At 39.7% G+C, this 15,009-nt stretch overlaps 1 protein-coding gene across 3 annotated transcripts in view; it reads right to left on the bottom strand.

Moving 5' to 3' along the window:
• pcdh9 (protocadherin 9) overlaps positions 1-15,009 on the bottom strand; it is a 215,288-nt gene that overhangs the window by 42,946 nt on the left and 157,333 nt on the right. The gene's annotated exons all lie outside the window — the stretch shown is intronic.

Raw genomic sequence — 15,009 nt, 5'->3', positions numbered from 1 at the left:
GTTGCTTTACAGTAAAAAGGTCCTGAGTTCGTTCCTCGGCCGGCCCAGTTCAATATGTGTAGAGTTACCTGTTTCCCTGGTTTTTGTGTGGGTTGTCAAAGACATTTTCTTTATGTTTGGAAGTTAAAACTTCTGTCAGTGGCTCCTGAGGCAGAAAGAATTAGAGTCGGTCCCATGCAGAGGATGAGTTTCACTGTCGTCTCTATAATGACTGTAATGTCTGTACAATCTGTACAAAGCCTTTTTCTCTTTCTTCTTCAAAGAGGACACACACACACACACACACACACACACACACACACACACACACACACAGAGTTGTGTTTTCAGTACTTCAGAGGACATTGAATTGATTTATATTCACTTTCATGCAGCCATGCCTTTAGCCTAACCTACTGAACATCAGCTATACCTTACCTTATCAAAAGCCCTTATTTTAACCTCAGAGAAAATATGCATACTTTAAAGATTCCCATCATGGGACTTCTGTTTTTTGGCCCCAAAGGGAAAATCCTCACAATAAACACATTCATTTCCCCAGATAATAATCACTTATTTTGTAATAACCATGCGCAAACACACACACACACACACACACACACACACACACACACACACACACACACACACACACACACACACACACACACACACACACACACACAAAATGACTTCCTCACTGCTTCCTAACTTCAATACAAAAAATTTGAAAGTTTAAATTATTTTATCAATGAAAATATAAGTAGGAGCAACTCCTGCTCAAATCCCACAACTACTTGTACAAAGGGCACGCATATTTGTAGAGTTTAAAATCTAGCTAAGCGTGACATCCACAGAACAACAACAGAACATACAGTCCTCTACGATTGCTGGAGTCTCTGTCAGCTTGTCACTAACAAATATGTAACCTTTGTCGACCTTTAATTGTTGATGCCCCTCAGCGACTGTCATTTTAAATATGTGAATGCAGCAGTGAGATGCATCACTCCACCAAACTGTGTCAAACTCAGATCAGCAGTCACTGAGATATCGTGCATGACACTTGGATGAGCAAACAAATAATTTAGTATGTCTTGTGTGTGTGTGTGTGTGTGTGTGTGGAGGGGGGTAGTTTTTAGCTCTTACATGCCAGTGTATCTACACCTCGTCGGCTGTTAACACAAAGACAAACATAACAAGTTCCAAAACTCTGCTTGGAGATTTGACAAGGTGGGTCTTTTAGGACCCCAGGCAGCAGCTTCAGCTGTGTTGTAACTAACAGTTCACAATGTTGCAATTTTCTCAGCAATACTCGAGAACTGTTGTTTTTTTTTTTGAGCTGAGGATCATTGATCTGAGCCAGCATTTGCCATGAACGAGTTGCTTGTGTCATATGCATAAACCAATAAAGCAATATTTGTGTGCATTTTTGGCCAGTTTAGATCAAAAGATTAACAGCAATAGAAGGGGAAGTTGCAACACTCTAAACTGTTTGGTCTCAGCTCTCCTCTCGTGCCGTTTGGGTGCTCAGTCTGTCAGGTCGGGAGTGTGTTGTTCTCAGCAGCTCTGGGCTCTGTCTCACCTGTCGCCAAGGTGCTAAGAGATATCATTAGCCTGGTGAAATGCTTTCTCAATAGATAGTGTCTCTGTTTCTTAGATGTGTCACCATCCAAACAGTGGATCTGCTCCAAGAACTTTGGAAGAAGGAAACAATAGAGGTGAGATCTCCAGTCTTTAATTTACATCATACATTTGCATAAGTCCACGTTACTGAGCTCAGCCACTCAAATATAGCACTGAATTCTCGACTAGCTCATGTTTTGGTGTTTTTGCTTTTTTCACACGTACACTGTCTCAGTCAGTAAGTCCACTTTTCCAAAAAAATAAAAAGACTTTTTACGATTTACTTATACAGTAGTTTCAAAAGAACAAAGGACACATACTTTAACAATAAGTGCATGTTAAACTCCACATGCTAGCGCTCCAGAGCCATGAACCATATTTAACCAAGTCCTTTCAAACATCTGCTGGAGTTCTCAGTCACACTCTGAGTTCTAAAATGGTACATTTGTGCAATGAACAAGGAGGTATCGGCCCAGCTCCTTGTGGATTTTTGCACCAGCTAAATGCCATATGCTTCACTCACTCAAACACACACACACACACACACACACACACACACACACACACACACACACACACACACACACACACACACACACACACACCATGGTACATTCTTGTTTTTACAGATTTCAATTCAATTTGGGGCTTTAATTTGGAGTCCTCAAAATGTGTGTGGATATGTTTGTGTGTGCGCGTGTGTGTGTGTGTGTGTGTGTGTGTGTGTGTGTGTTCGTGTGTGAAACAGATCTACTGGATGTCCCCTCAACATGAGTAATGCAGCCATTCACACATGTATATTAATATTCCATTTTGAGACGATGCTTAAAAGGATTCATCATGCTGAAAGCACCACTTCAACATTTTTTTTAGCGACAAAAGTCTCTTTCTTGGCGCCTGTTCCAAGCTTCTCCTTGCTTTCCTCTAGTGAATTGCTCTCAGTCCTGCGTAAAGCACACAGCAGGGGATTAGTCCCTATCACAGTGCTCACTACCCCGAGATCAGTTCACCAGGGTTAAGGTGCAGCTTTCTCTGAAGATACCGTTTTCTTTGTGGGAATTCTCTCAGTGACATGTTGAAGGAGCCCAGTCAGAGAGGAACTTTAATGCTATGATAACCCATTTAAGTTGCTGTCTCAGTGTAAATGCTCCCTCTCTTGCACACTCTTTGTCTGGCTCTCTTTAAGTCTCTTTGAGTGTTACGGCATGCAGGATGGAATAACTGCTTGACATTGCAACAGAAAATAAACATATTTGTCATTTAACAAGACCTTGAGAAATATAACAGGGAACATGAAAATGGAGAGGAAAAAAGGACAAATACAAACAAAAGAAGAAGAGGATTTAATGTGCAGTGCCGTCTTCTGTGCAGTGATTTAAAGGACTGAGAGAAAATCCACAGAGTGCAGTCAACAAAGTCACTAAGTTCTAAACCACAGATATGAACAAATTTGTTTGCCTGCTTTCATGTTGTTTTATGGATTTGGTGGACAATAAATTATTATTCTCTTCTATTCTATTCCTCTTAGAGAATAATAAAGCTAAATTCAATCCAGTAGAAGATCAGTGCCAATCTCAGATTTGAGCATGAAGCCTGCGTACAAAGATTCAAGACTGTGGGCCTCATGCATGAATTGTACTAATGCACAAATAGGTTTCTTACATAGATAATTTGTGGGGTTTTTTGGCCCTCAGTCAACAAACAGGAAGTTGTAACTCCTTGCTACTGATATCGAATTTTCAACTCTTGTAACATTTAAGGTCTTTGAAAGCCTGTGTGATTGACAGTTTCAAACAAATTTGGGTGTAAGAACATTTTACACGGTAGGAAAAAAAACAGAATGCATGTTAAATAAAGATGAAGATTTCACTGAGCCATTTCCAACACGTACTGGTCTCTTTACATGTACGTCACTGTCATGACATTCATTTAAAGCCTTTTCTACATTTTTTAATGTCAAAATTATGTCTCTACGTGAATCTGTTGCAGGAATATTGGTCGTGTGTGTTCCCGGTCATCAGTGACTGAAAGGATCTAATCAGGCTCACATAAAGCAGAGTAGCAGAGGCTCTAGCGCTCGAGTACACCAAATAACACTGGTCCTTCGGAATAGTTACGTCTCTTAAGTTTTCCCTTTTGTAAAAATTCCTGCAGTCATAATTATGCTGACCCTGCTCTTAACAGGAAAGTGAAAATGTTGCCTCGAATAAAGTCTGTTTTGGAGCTTTAGTTCATGGCCTCGATCTTCCCTGAAGTTTTGAATTCAGAGTTTCTGAGTATAAATGATAATTCAATAATCATCTCCACACTGAGTGTACGTACCTCTTATGCCAAATAAGCTGTCAGCCTTTTGTTAACTATATTGACTTCACACTAACTAACCCTAACATAATATCATACATTAAATCCTGGATATTGGAACTCTACACTCCTACAATATCAGCAGCAGGAAGCCTATTTAAAACTTGATTATTTTCAATAATATTTGACCTTTTCATTGCCAATTTTGTACATTAATTTGTTCTATTGATAATGTGTTCTTAGCAGATAAGAAAGCATTTCCCCAAAGGAGAAATACAACCTTGCTAACATGCTGCATATACCGGACCATCCACATTTTACTGTGTGTATGTGTGAATGTTGTCATTCATTTGCTTTAATCAAATTATATCAGTTAACTGTGGGTTGTTAAAGAGCATCTGTAAGGATTTATCTCTTGCATGGTTCTCTGGTGCTGGGGAGTAATTTCAGTTATTATATTTTTTCAATATATTTCATTAATCAAAAAAAATATTGAAATTGAAAAAAAGAAAATTGCTTGAATTACATCCAAGATGCTTTAACTGAAATTATATATCCGGGGCTAATAGTATATAATAAATAGTTGTGATTCCAAAAGTCATCTGCTACAATAAAAAAAAAAAAAAAAAAATCACATTTGAAATTGATCCACTGCAGTTTTTAGCTGCAGCAATCAAGATTAAAACAAAAATCAAAATTATGTTCGTCAAAGCCAGTGAGACTTTATGCAAAGTCACCAAACCTAGAGTAAATGTATTGCGACATCTTCAAATGTAAAGTAGTCAAGCCTATAAGCCACATGTCCATTCACGCAAACCCACACCCACACACCCACACCCACACCCACACAGACAATTGATTTGGATTATTTTCAGCATTTTCAAAAACAGCCTCATACAAACTGTAATTGTAAGTTAGTAAACTGTCTGATTACAGTAATTGTAAGTTACTGTAATCAGACAGTTTACTAATAGCACAGAAGTCTCATTCTCCTATAATCCTGGAGTCCTCCATTTTTTTCTCCTCCCTATTGTGACTAATAATCATCTTCGACGATGCTCTTCATCAGCCCACCCGGCTGCTCACCCTAGCTGTTGGCACTGACTGCCACAATAATGACTGAGGCTACTCGGAGACGATGTTTACTAGCTGACAGCAGCACCCTGCTCTCTCTGTATGCTCCAGCAAGCATTTCCATTTAGCTCACTTCTGAAGCTCCTGCCTAATTTCTCTTTGGAGACAGAAATCCTTTAAACCCCATTGTATCCTGGGGCAACATATTTACTGAGGGCTGGCTTTCCAATACCTGAGAGAGATTAACACTGCTCCCTGATATATGAATCCATGCCACCCACCCACAGGCTTGGTCAAGGGCTCTAGCTACCTTGCTACTTCCTCTTCACACAATGGGATTTATTTATCAGAGGGAGCACACAAACACAAATAACACTTCGCCATATACAGTAGAACTGGATTTTCAGGGTAGTTTAAACTGTGAATATGCTATTTCCAATGTAATTGAACAGAGAATTAGCATGGGTAAATCTGTCTGGCGACTGTTGGCAGGATATACTTAGTCAAACAATATTAAGTAATGCTTAGTTTTAAAAATAAAACAACCCCTATGTATTAACCAGGGTATTAAATATATGCAAGCAGGTTCTTACAGTCTGTCACAGCAGCGGGGGGCTATAGTCAGAAGATCTGTGACATCCATCCAGTGCTCTGGCAACCCACCATCTTGCTGTCTGTGAGTGAGTTGCTCGGACCGCTGCCAGACTGACAGTCTGGTATTTGTTTATCCTGAATAGTCAGTGGCTGGGCATCTGTACAACAGCAACGGCATAGGTGCTGGCACACAGTTCAGTATTTCAGTGGACATGTCTGTCACTCTTATCCCAGCCCTTTCTCCAAAAAACAGTCAAATCAAATACATTTAAATGTTAGTTAAGTATTGTGATGCCAGCTTCTATGAGTACAAGCGTAGTTGTGTAGAAGGTGTCGCTACATTGAGCTCAACAGCTCTGGAAGAGAACCCCATTCATATTCTCCATGGACGATATCATCAAGGGGAGATTTCCATCCAGAGGACGGTGTGTAAAACATTTTATTTGCACTCACTCCAAAAAGTACTACAACGATATATTATTTATATATATTTATATATATATACACACACACACACACACACACACACACACATTTTTTTTCATTGAGAGATAATGACAAGAGTGTCCAAAAGGTTGAATAACATTTCAAGTCTTTTTTCTGACATAGTTGTTTTTGTTTCTTCCTACACTCCAAATCAAATAATTTAAGGTTATGGTTCATCTGGTAGGTGGATGGCATGGTGCCAAGCTTCAATCTGTTTTTACAAGGATTTTTTGAAAACATGAATGGATAAAATAAATGAGAAATTCATGTCTGGAACTGCAGTCCTTGTTGCGCTGTGTCTGGGTCTTTCTTCGGCACATGTGCGTGTGTGGTGATGTTCTTTTTTTGCCCTTGGTGACATGCAGCAGGCCCACTTAGGTGGGCTTCTGCAGTAAATAACAACTGTATGACATGAGCTCTGCTACCAGATGTCGACATTGTACCCAGAACCTTTTTTTTCTCGGGCGAGAAATTATCCCATTATTGTGGGATGGAGGAACTTGCCGTCCCGCTGTCACAGAGCATCTCTTTGCCACAGGAGCTGACACCAGTGACACTGCTCGTAGCCCAGAGTTGGGATATTTGTCCAAATCCAAGGGGAAACATAATTTACAGAATCTTACCGAAATGTGACTGCATTTACTTGTAGACACATTGAAGCTACTCGCTGAATACATGCAATGGGGGTCTTTAAAGAGACAGAGGAGGGAGGGTTTTTTTCTTCCCCCACATATACTGACCATCATAATAATGGCTGTTGTTGTGGAACACAAGTTATTGTAGCTAATTAATTGTTGATTTTGATGCTTATTGTCATAATATTTTTTTTTCCTGTAAATCAATCCTGCTGCTGTCACTGAGCAATCTTGATTCATGTACATGACTCCTTCAACCGTATACTGTATGTATGAATGATGTACGATTTACTGCATATTACATACAACACAACATTTTACAAGTAACTTTTAACTGCCACACCGTCTTTCAACATGGCACTCAATAATACCACTCAAACTGGCACGACGTGGGGTTCCATCTTGAATCAATTTCGTCTTTGACTTGTGCCAAAATAAACTAAAATAAAAATGAGACAAAAATATGATTTACATCTTTTGAATAAAAAAAAAAAAACATTTGCAGAATGAGCTTGTAGAGTAGCAAGGCCAGTGTAGCACCTTCATCTATAATCTCCAAGATAACAAGCTTGATAACACAAAGGTGTATTGGCAGTCAGGGTGTCAGTCTTCACCGGACAATTGGTGCACCAGGGACGTACAACAACAGCTATCCAGTATTAAAAATGACAAGAGCACGGCTCTGTGACCATTCAGCTTGCCTGGAGCTTGTTTTCATGATATTGTGTGGAGAAAACAAAAGATGAGCAAAATACGGATGCAACATCATTGAAAAAGAATTCCACCCTACTGTCCAGACAAGTGCCAGTTATCAACATCTGTCACATGTGTTAAGGTGACACTTCACACTTCAACAGATGGATTTTATTTTTTTACATTACACAAAGAATTGCTGACTAAAATACAGTCCCTTGATGGGGAAGCTCTCCATCGTTTCCTGTCCATCAATGATTAATGGCTACAATGGTCCCATTTTCATGGCAGACAACATAACAAGCTTGTATTTGAGCATTTTGTCCCTTTCTACCAAGCCCCTTGACAGCTTCCCTCCTCCCAGTCACATTCTGCTATTTCAACAAGCGCATCCACCACTTGCAAGCTCTTCTTCTCTTCACCTTACTCTGTTTCTGTCAGTCACTGGTGTCTCTTTGCATAAATAGTGCAACCAACCATTTTGTAGAACCGTGTTCCTGTTAACATTACTCATCTTCAAACGGATATAGTTTGACCTGTGCTTGAATACTTGCCCAGGCTCCTGGCTACAGAGAAGAGGGGTCAACTTCCTGCAATTTTGCAGAATAATGACCAGGTCTAATAGGCTTTGCTACCAAATGTTGGAGACGGCCATTGACCAGTGCATTCTTATGTCTGTTGTATTTGATTTGCCTTTAGTTGTTAAGACGATTATGGCTTCAAAAAGATAAGACTTATCAGAAAAGTTGATAATTTGAAACTCTTTGTTCCTGACATCTTCTGTGCACCTCATGTAGTATTAAGGAGTTTGCCAGCCTGGGTGATTGCCAGTTACAAGAGGTATGCAGCATGCTGACTCATCTCTGATGCATCTTAAAATGTGATTATCGATGAGTGGGTGGATTTTGTCCCCAGAACTCTGTTTTATTCAGCAATTTTTGATATGATACAATACCAGTGCTGTGAAATACATTTAATGTCCTATAAAATTATCTTTGTTTTAATATTGAGGACCAGAAAAAAGTGTCATTACTTTAATTATATTTGATCTTTTGGCCCTTATTTTCCATCAAAATACAAAATGAAGTACAGAATACAGAATGCATCAAAAATCCAAAAACCTATATGTCTGATTAACACATTTATGCCATTCACTGTCATTTATGTACATTTGCAGTTCTATATTTGTATTCTAGATGTGTTTTCCTAATTCAGAGTAAACTGAATTCCTTCTTTATCTTATACTGGCCCTCTGTGCAGCACTTCAGCTCATCCTGGGTCTGAAACAAGCCCTCCACACTCCTATCTTCTTAGGGCCCCCTTGGTACAACACCTCTTATTTCTAATTGGCTAACTTCTAGAAGCCTGTCGAGGGGCAGCGTCTCTATACTGCTTGGTTGGAACTTCTGTGCCGTTTAATTTTAACATTTGAACACTTCCTATAGGTGTTGCTCTCTAATAGCTGCTGCTGATGGGCTGAAATAGCAAAGCTGATGTCAATGCGGTCGATGCTCACTGTGACATGAATGCTGGAAATACCCTGGTAGGCAGGGCAACATGCTGGTGGAGTGAACCTTCATAAGTGCTAATCCAGCTCCATCTGTTTAGCTTTTTAAGCAGCCAGTATTCTCCTGCTTACATCATCGCCACACTTTTTCACAGACATTCTGCATGTACATTGAGATGCACGTAGAATTGATTTCATTTTCATGCGTAATGTAATATTTTCAGGGGTGCAAAATGGCAGATACCACTCTTCACTGGATGAATGTGTGTGTAAATCCCATAACCACTGACACTAATTCAACTGTTTAATACAAGAGGCAGAGGTCACGACCTTTGATCCAAGCCTCATTCCACTAGGGCCGCTGGAGCAAAAGAAGAATTCTGAAAAAAACACAAATAGTGCGGTTTTAACTGATATTTAATTTGAACAAATACTTTGCTGCCTCCAACCTGACCGGGGGTGTTTTGCTTTGATGGAGTTCAAATGCAGTCCCACCCCCAGGCAGCTGACTGGGCATGAAACAGAGAGTTCCTCATCACTACTAATACCAATAATCATTATGATTGATGCTGTGATTGTGTTGTTATCATTACAAATACCATGATGACGGTAGATCCAGCAGCTGTAGATGCTCTGAGCTCCTCTGTTGTACAGAGTAAAGTCTGGATCAAACCATCAAAAAGACACCCGACTCCCTTCCTGCGCTGTTTCCATTTTAACTTGCAACAGGTTTGTGGAGCCCCAGAATAGCCATTTGAACTAGCATTGCATTCCCTGGGAGGAAAAAAACAGAGTTTTGTGAATGTGTGCAGTGGTGCACTGCTGCATGAGGGCAAGACGATGTGTGTCTCTGGGAGCAGCCACAAACTGCTCAGTGAAAGCAAAAGCGGCAAGCTGAGATGAAACAGCTCTGTGGAGGAAAGCACTGGGCCCTGAAAAGAGGCCGGCATCTTTCCTCTGCCCAGCTGGGTCTAGATACGAGCACAAGTCTCCACTGTCACCGTGTTTGCGAAGAGAACGGCAACTTTAAATACAACACAACTAATGACTCAACAGGTTGAGAGGCACACGGCAGGCGATGAAATGAGCGGAGCTGAGGATTCACCAACAGATACTGTGTGATGTAACAAAACAAAAAAAAGGAAGGGGTAATACATAAAGTTGCAAGCATAGCAACACGTGATTCATGAGAGACAAAACTAAAACAGGAAGTAAGTTTGGAAAAAAAAATCATCAAAATACATCTATTACTTTGAAAAGAATATTGGCTGGTGTATCGGTGTTGTCTAATAACATCTGAGCAGTGTGGCTCTGGGGACATCAGGCTAGATTGTCTAGACAGAGTTAATATATCTGACAGGACGAACATCTGCTCTCATTGTTTTGGTTCTATACACTTAAACTGCTCATTCAAATTTCATCAAATTCTCAATTTGTGATGGCCTTTGCGTTGTTGTGTATGTGTGTGTGAGCCAGAGAGTGTGTGTGTGTGTGTGGGACTGTCAAAGTGCTTGTCATAGCACAAAATTTTTGAATTATTTATACAGCACTTGAGTCAATATTAGAGTTTTATTAATATTTAATATATAAACATGACTGTTCTATCACATCATCTCATTTTATTTATTTATTTTTTTATTCTGGGAACTCTCCTGTCATGCGATTGCTCAGCACCTTCGTAGTAGAGGGACTCTCAAACAAGCACAACCAATCTTGCAGGCTTCATATACATGTACTTCCCAGAGTGATTGACAGAGTTACGCAGCCAGCGCATTAATTTGGATAGTGTGATTGTATGACATTTTATCATACGTGTTTTTACTTTCTACCGTTAAGACTGACAGACTCTGATTGCAAATGGACATGCTCTTTCTTGTGGTCCAATAAATAAACCATTTATGTGATTTGTCTTTTAAAAGTGTGATCTAACAGAGCTACCTAAGCAAGTCCTATAAATCAAACTTCTATAAATGCCTCGGCCCCTTGCTCTGACTTAGTATTTTTGCTTTTCACTCACAGATATCCTAGACCCCCCCCCCCCCCCCCCACACACACACACACACACACATTCATTTATACTGTGTAAGCAGTATGGTTTGGGTCTGACAGACACGTTTGTAAGGTTTTAAAATATCATCTTATCGTGTTTTTGCTCCTACATTTTTCAAAATCGAGTGTTCTTGTACTTTTTTTTGACAATTTGTGATTTCTCAGCTCCCTGAATTACAAACTGGGTTTTTTTTTTTCTTTTTTTCTCAAAAGGACATTTTCCTTAAAGGGTAGAAACTTCTCGTCTAGTCACTATTTTTGTAAGGGGACACCTAAAGAGGGCAAAAACACATACGTAATAAAGCTTTTAAGAGATGCTCAAGGGTTTTGTCTAAATTCACCTTCGCTAAATAGATTCTAAAAACAATGTAATAATTGATTAAAAAGCATGATTAATGCACATATTCTACTTAAGCAGCCCAGGTGCAACATCTTATACGCTACGTCTTGCATCTTAAAAAAGATTTTTAAAACCTAACACAGGGATTCTGAGTCTGTTTTTACACATCTTTTCTGTTTGTCATCACCCAGACAGCAATTAAATTCCAATAGTAATTGCAGGCACTGTGCTGAACATTTTGGCCATGGCATTTACTCCTGTTATTTGTTGGTGCCCATTTGAAACAGGATTGTACAGATTTATTTTTTTCTCACACCTCCAGTTATACAGTATGTTAATTTCATCTGGTCACAATGGCACTTTTGCTGCTGATGCGTTTTCCATTACTTAAAAAAAAAAAAAGACATGTATGTATATATGAATGAGCAGGACAAGACTGGAGGCATCACTGTCGGATGGCTACTATCCGTAATAATCATAATCGCTTATTCATAGTTCATGTGCTTTAACCAACAACGCCATGTAAATACAATGTGTGCTACGTTGAACACAGATATGTAAACAGTAGGCATTCTGACGTGTTATAGATACGGGCATAACCGATCACATTAATTATGGTCCCATTCCATGTAGCGTGTCAGAAGCCAATTCAGGGAGCCAAAATGAACATTAGCTGGGTCCTTCCCACCTAAATGGAACTGGAGCATAAAGACAGTTATCAATTCCACCTGTTTCATCACATGTCACAATTGCTGCGGTGGAAACAGATCTCTTTTTAACGATCACACGTGTGCAAAAAGACAGTAAAAAGTTAGTTCGGACGAAAGCTGACACCTACGCAGACTTACGCTACAAATAAGTTCGTTAATATTATGTATTCAGTTTCATCCCATCACCTGAAAGAAGAAGTGGTCATATTGTCCGAGCTTCGACGCAGCATGTTTTTCTAAGACCATCAAGATGAAATGTATATACTGCATGAAGATAGACCTTAAATTGCAGCACAATAATGTCAAACATCCTTCCAATGCTGTGTGCTTTCCCCTGCAGACTCAGTAGCCTCTGAGAACCTGAGTTTTTAAGTCTGGCAGAAGTTTACTCACACAAGTGATGAACCTGGGGGTGCTGAATTTGGCAGTTCCTCCACCAAGAAAAAATATCCCTCACAAACTGATCATAAAATAACCATCTATCTAAGAAACAGGTCAAAACCCACTGTTACCCATTTTAGTGGTTTGTTGTTAGACCACAGACGGTTCAAAAAGTGGATGGAGCATCAAACCCGTTTTTGATGTCTCAAGTTTAGTCTTTTGGCTGAAGCCATCTTGCTTTTTTTTTTTTGGGGGGGGGGGGGGGGGGACTGCAGGTGATGAAATACGAGTGGAGCAGGAGAGCAGTGAAGCCAGAAATCAATGCGGAGGAATAATGATGCTTTATGGCTTGGATAGGTTTAAACACAAAAACATTCCCAAGTAGAAACAGAATGCGATTTGGGTTCAGATACAAACACTTCCTGGGGAGAAATTAAGGTTGTTTAAAACTGTTTAAATTCATGGCTGGCAACTAAACATAAAAAGCTGTATATCATTGAAACAACAGCCAAAACAGAAATTTGCATCTGGACAGAGAACATGAGCAGTTCATTGCTATCTGCAGCTGTACTGGCATCATCCGATTTCATACTTAGGGCCTACCAGTGGTCAAAAGCAGCATCTGTCACTTGAACAATCACACTCTATTTCTATAGCACTTTTCTTTTCATACGACCAAAATGTAACAAATAATGCTGGGACATGGAGGCAACAATGAGGTAAAATGGGAAGGATATGAATAACAAATAAAATATGTATGGAAACCATTCAAAGATAGAAATACAGCTCTAATTTGTTTAAGACCTATTCTTTTTTTTTTTTTTTTACAACTTTTATGAAAAGAAATAAGTTGAAATTACATCATGTAGTACTCTGATATGTATGAGATCCTGTCATAATCAGAAATCACATGGCCCGGCCTCTCAAAAGAGCACTCATGTATAAATCAAATTATTTATACCACTGGAAAATTAAAGTTCATTATGTGTGGAAGAAAGAGAGAAAAATCTATACAGCCTGACCTTGTCTAGAATAACCTGAGGATCCCCAACTATGTGAAATCTTTTCTTTTTTTTTTAAATCCCACAGACTCATTTGATTTCGTTGTGAGGATATGCTTCGCTCTCTATTGCTGTTGGTGTATAGGTGTCAGGTATGGATGAATGATAAGGTAAGGTTAATTTTCTTTTCTTTTTTTTAACCATTACAGCGACAGCGCGGTCAGCTGCCTGTGAGTTCTGCTGCTGATGAAAAGATATTTCACAACCCAAAAGCAAAATGCTGCAAATATCTGGATGATTCAGTTTAAAGCAGATTTACTGTAGCGACGGGGGGGGGGGGGGGGGGGGGGGCATCTCCTACATTGTGTCAGCAGATACTTCAAATTGCACTATCTATTCACCAAACTGGAGAGGGTCTATTTTCTTCTTTTTTTTTAAATCTAGGTAATCTAGGCCACCTGAATATGTGAAGCTCTCCTGTGTTAATCCGTGTCAGTGCACAGGCACCGGCGGTGGCTTCTGAAGGGCTCAAGCACCCTCATGTTGCTGCCCCGCCCTACAATTCCAAATAGTACGACTTCATCTGCAGTCGTGGTGCTGCCTGGGATTGGTTGAATGACTGACTGGAGAACTGAAAAGCTACAGAGATGCAGCAAATATCAGAACACAAGTGAACCATTCTCAGTATGTGTTTAACATCATGGCAGGTGAGAGGCAGACAACTCCCTCTGATGTGGTGCCTCTGAAAATCTCCTGTTCACTACTGGGTTTTACTGTTTTTTAGAAAAAGAAAAACATGGATTTAAGTGCATCTATCAGGTATCATTTAGACTTCAACTTTGATGCATTGTGTGAACTTTTGGAATAATAAACAACCTAACATCCAACTATTCCCCTTACTTAAAACGAAAGGTGACGTATTGCTTTTGGAAAGAGGCAAAGCCTCACCCCTCTCTGCTAGTATACAATAAATATCTGTGTGTTCTCTGTCAGGTGACATAGAAGCAGGTAGAGGAACTCCTTCTAATTAAAGTGCTAATTAGATTAACGTCAACAGCAATGCAGTATGCTATGAAAAAAGCACAGACGCACAGCAAATAAAACTAAAAACAACACCTTCCTCACTTTTACGACCCAATAATATCAATATTCCACATAACCACAGTTCTAAAAAGTATGTATGACATCACACACACACACACACACACAGAGTTTACTCCCAGCACATCGGTATGTATACAGTTCCGGCTTCTCCACCCCCACCAGCCGTGCCGTCATCGACCTTGGTGCGATGCGCCTGATCTTCATGCATGCCTCACCTCTTAATGATAAAATGAGAAAACTGGGTCGGAGATGTACATTCCCACCAGAAATAGTGCGAAGTTAACATCTTCAGCTGAGCACCAAGTCTTCCAACTGGGAAATCATCTCTAAATAAATCAAATGAGATTCACAAATAGGTGACGAGCCTATGGGAGGCCCAGGTTTGCTCATGGGAAGGATGAACAAGTCTGGATGATTAACTGAGAAATGAATGACCTGCTCGTGTATCCAGTGGAAACCTACTTGAGCGTTCAAATTATTCTAAATTAAATGATGTATTGGTACATTGAGTTCTATATAGACTGATGTTGTT

The sequence above is a fragment of the Aulostomus chinensis genome, chromosome 2, assembly GCF_037954235.1.
Source record: "Aulostomus chinensis isolate RoL2024-O1b breed Wild chromosome 2, RoL_Achi_v1.0, whole genome shotgun sequence".
NCBI classification, from domain to species: Eukaryota; Metazoa; Chordata; class Actinopteri; order Syngnathiformes; family Aulostomidae; genus Aulostomus; species Aulostomus chinensis.
Note: the sequence above shows the minus strand (reverse complement) of the source record. Positions and strands in the feature narration are given on the sequence as shown.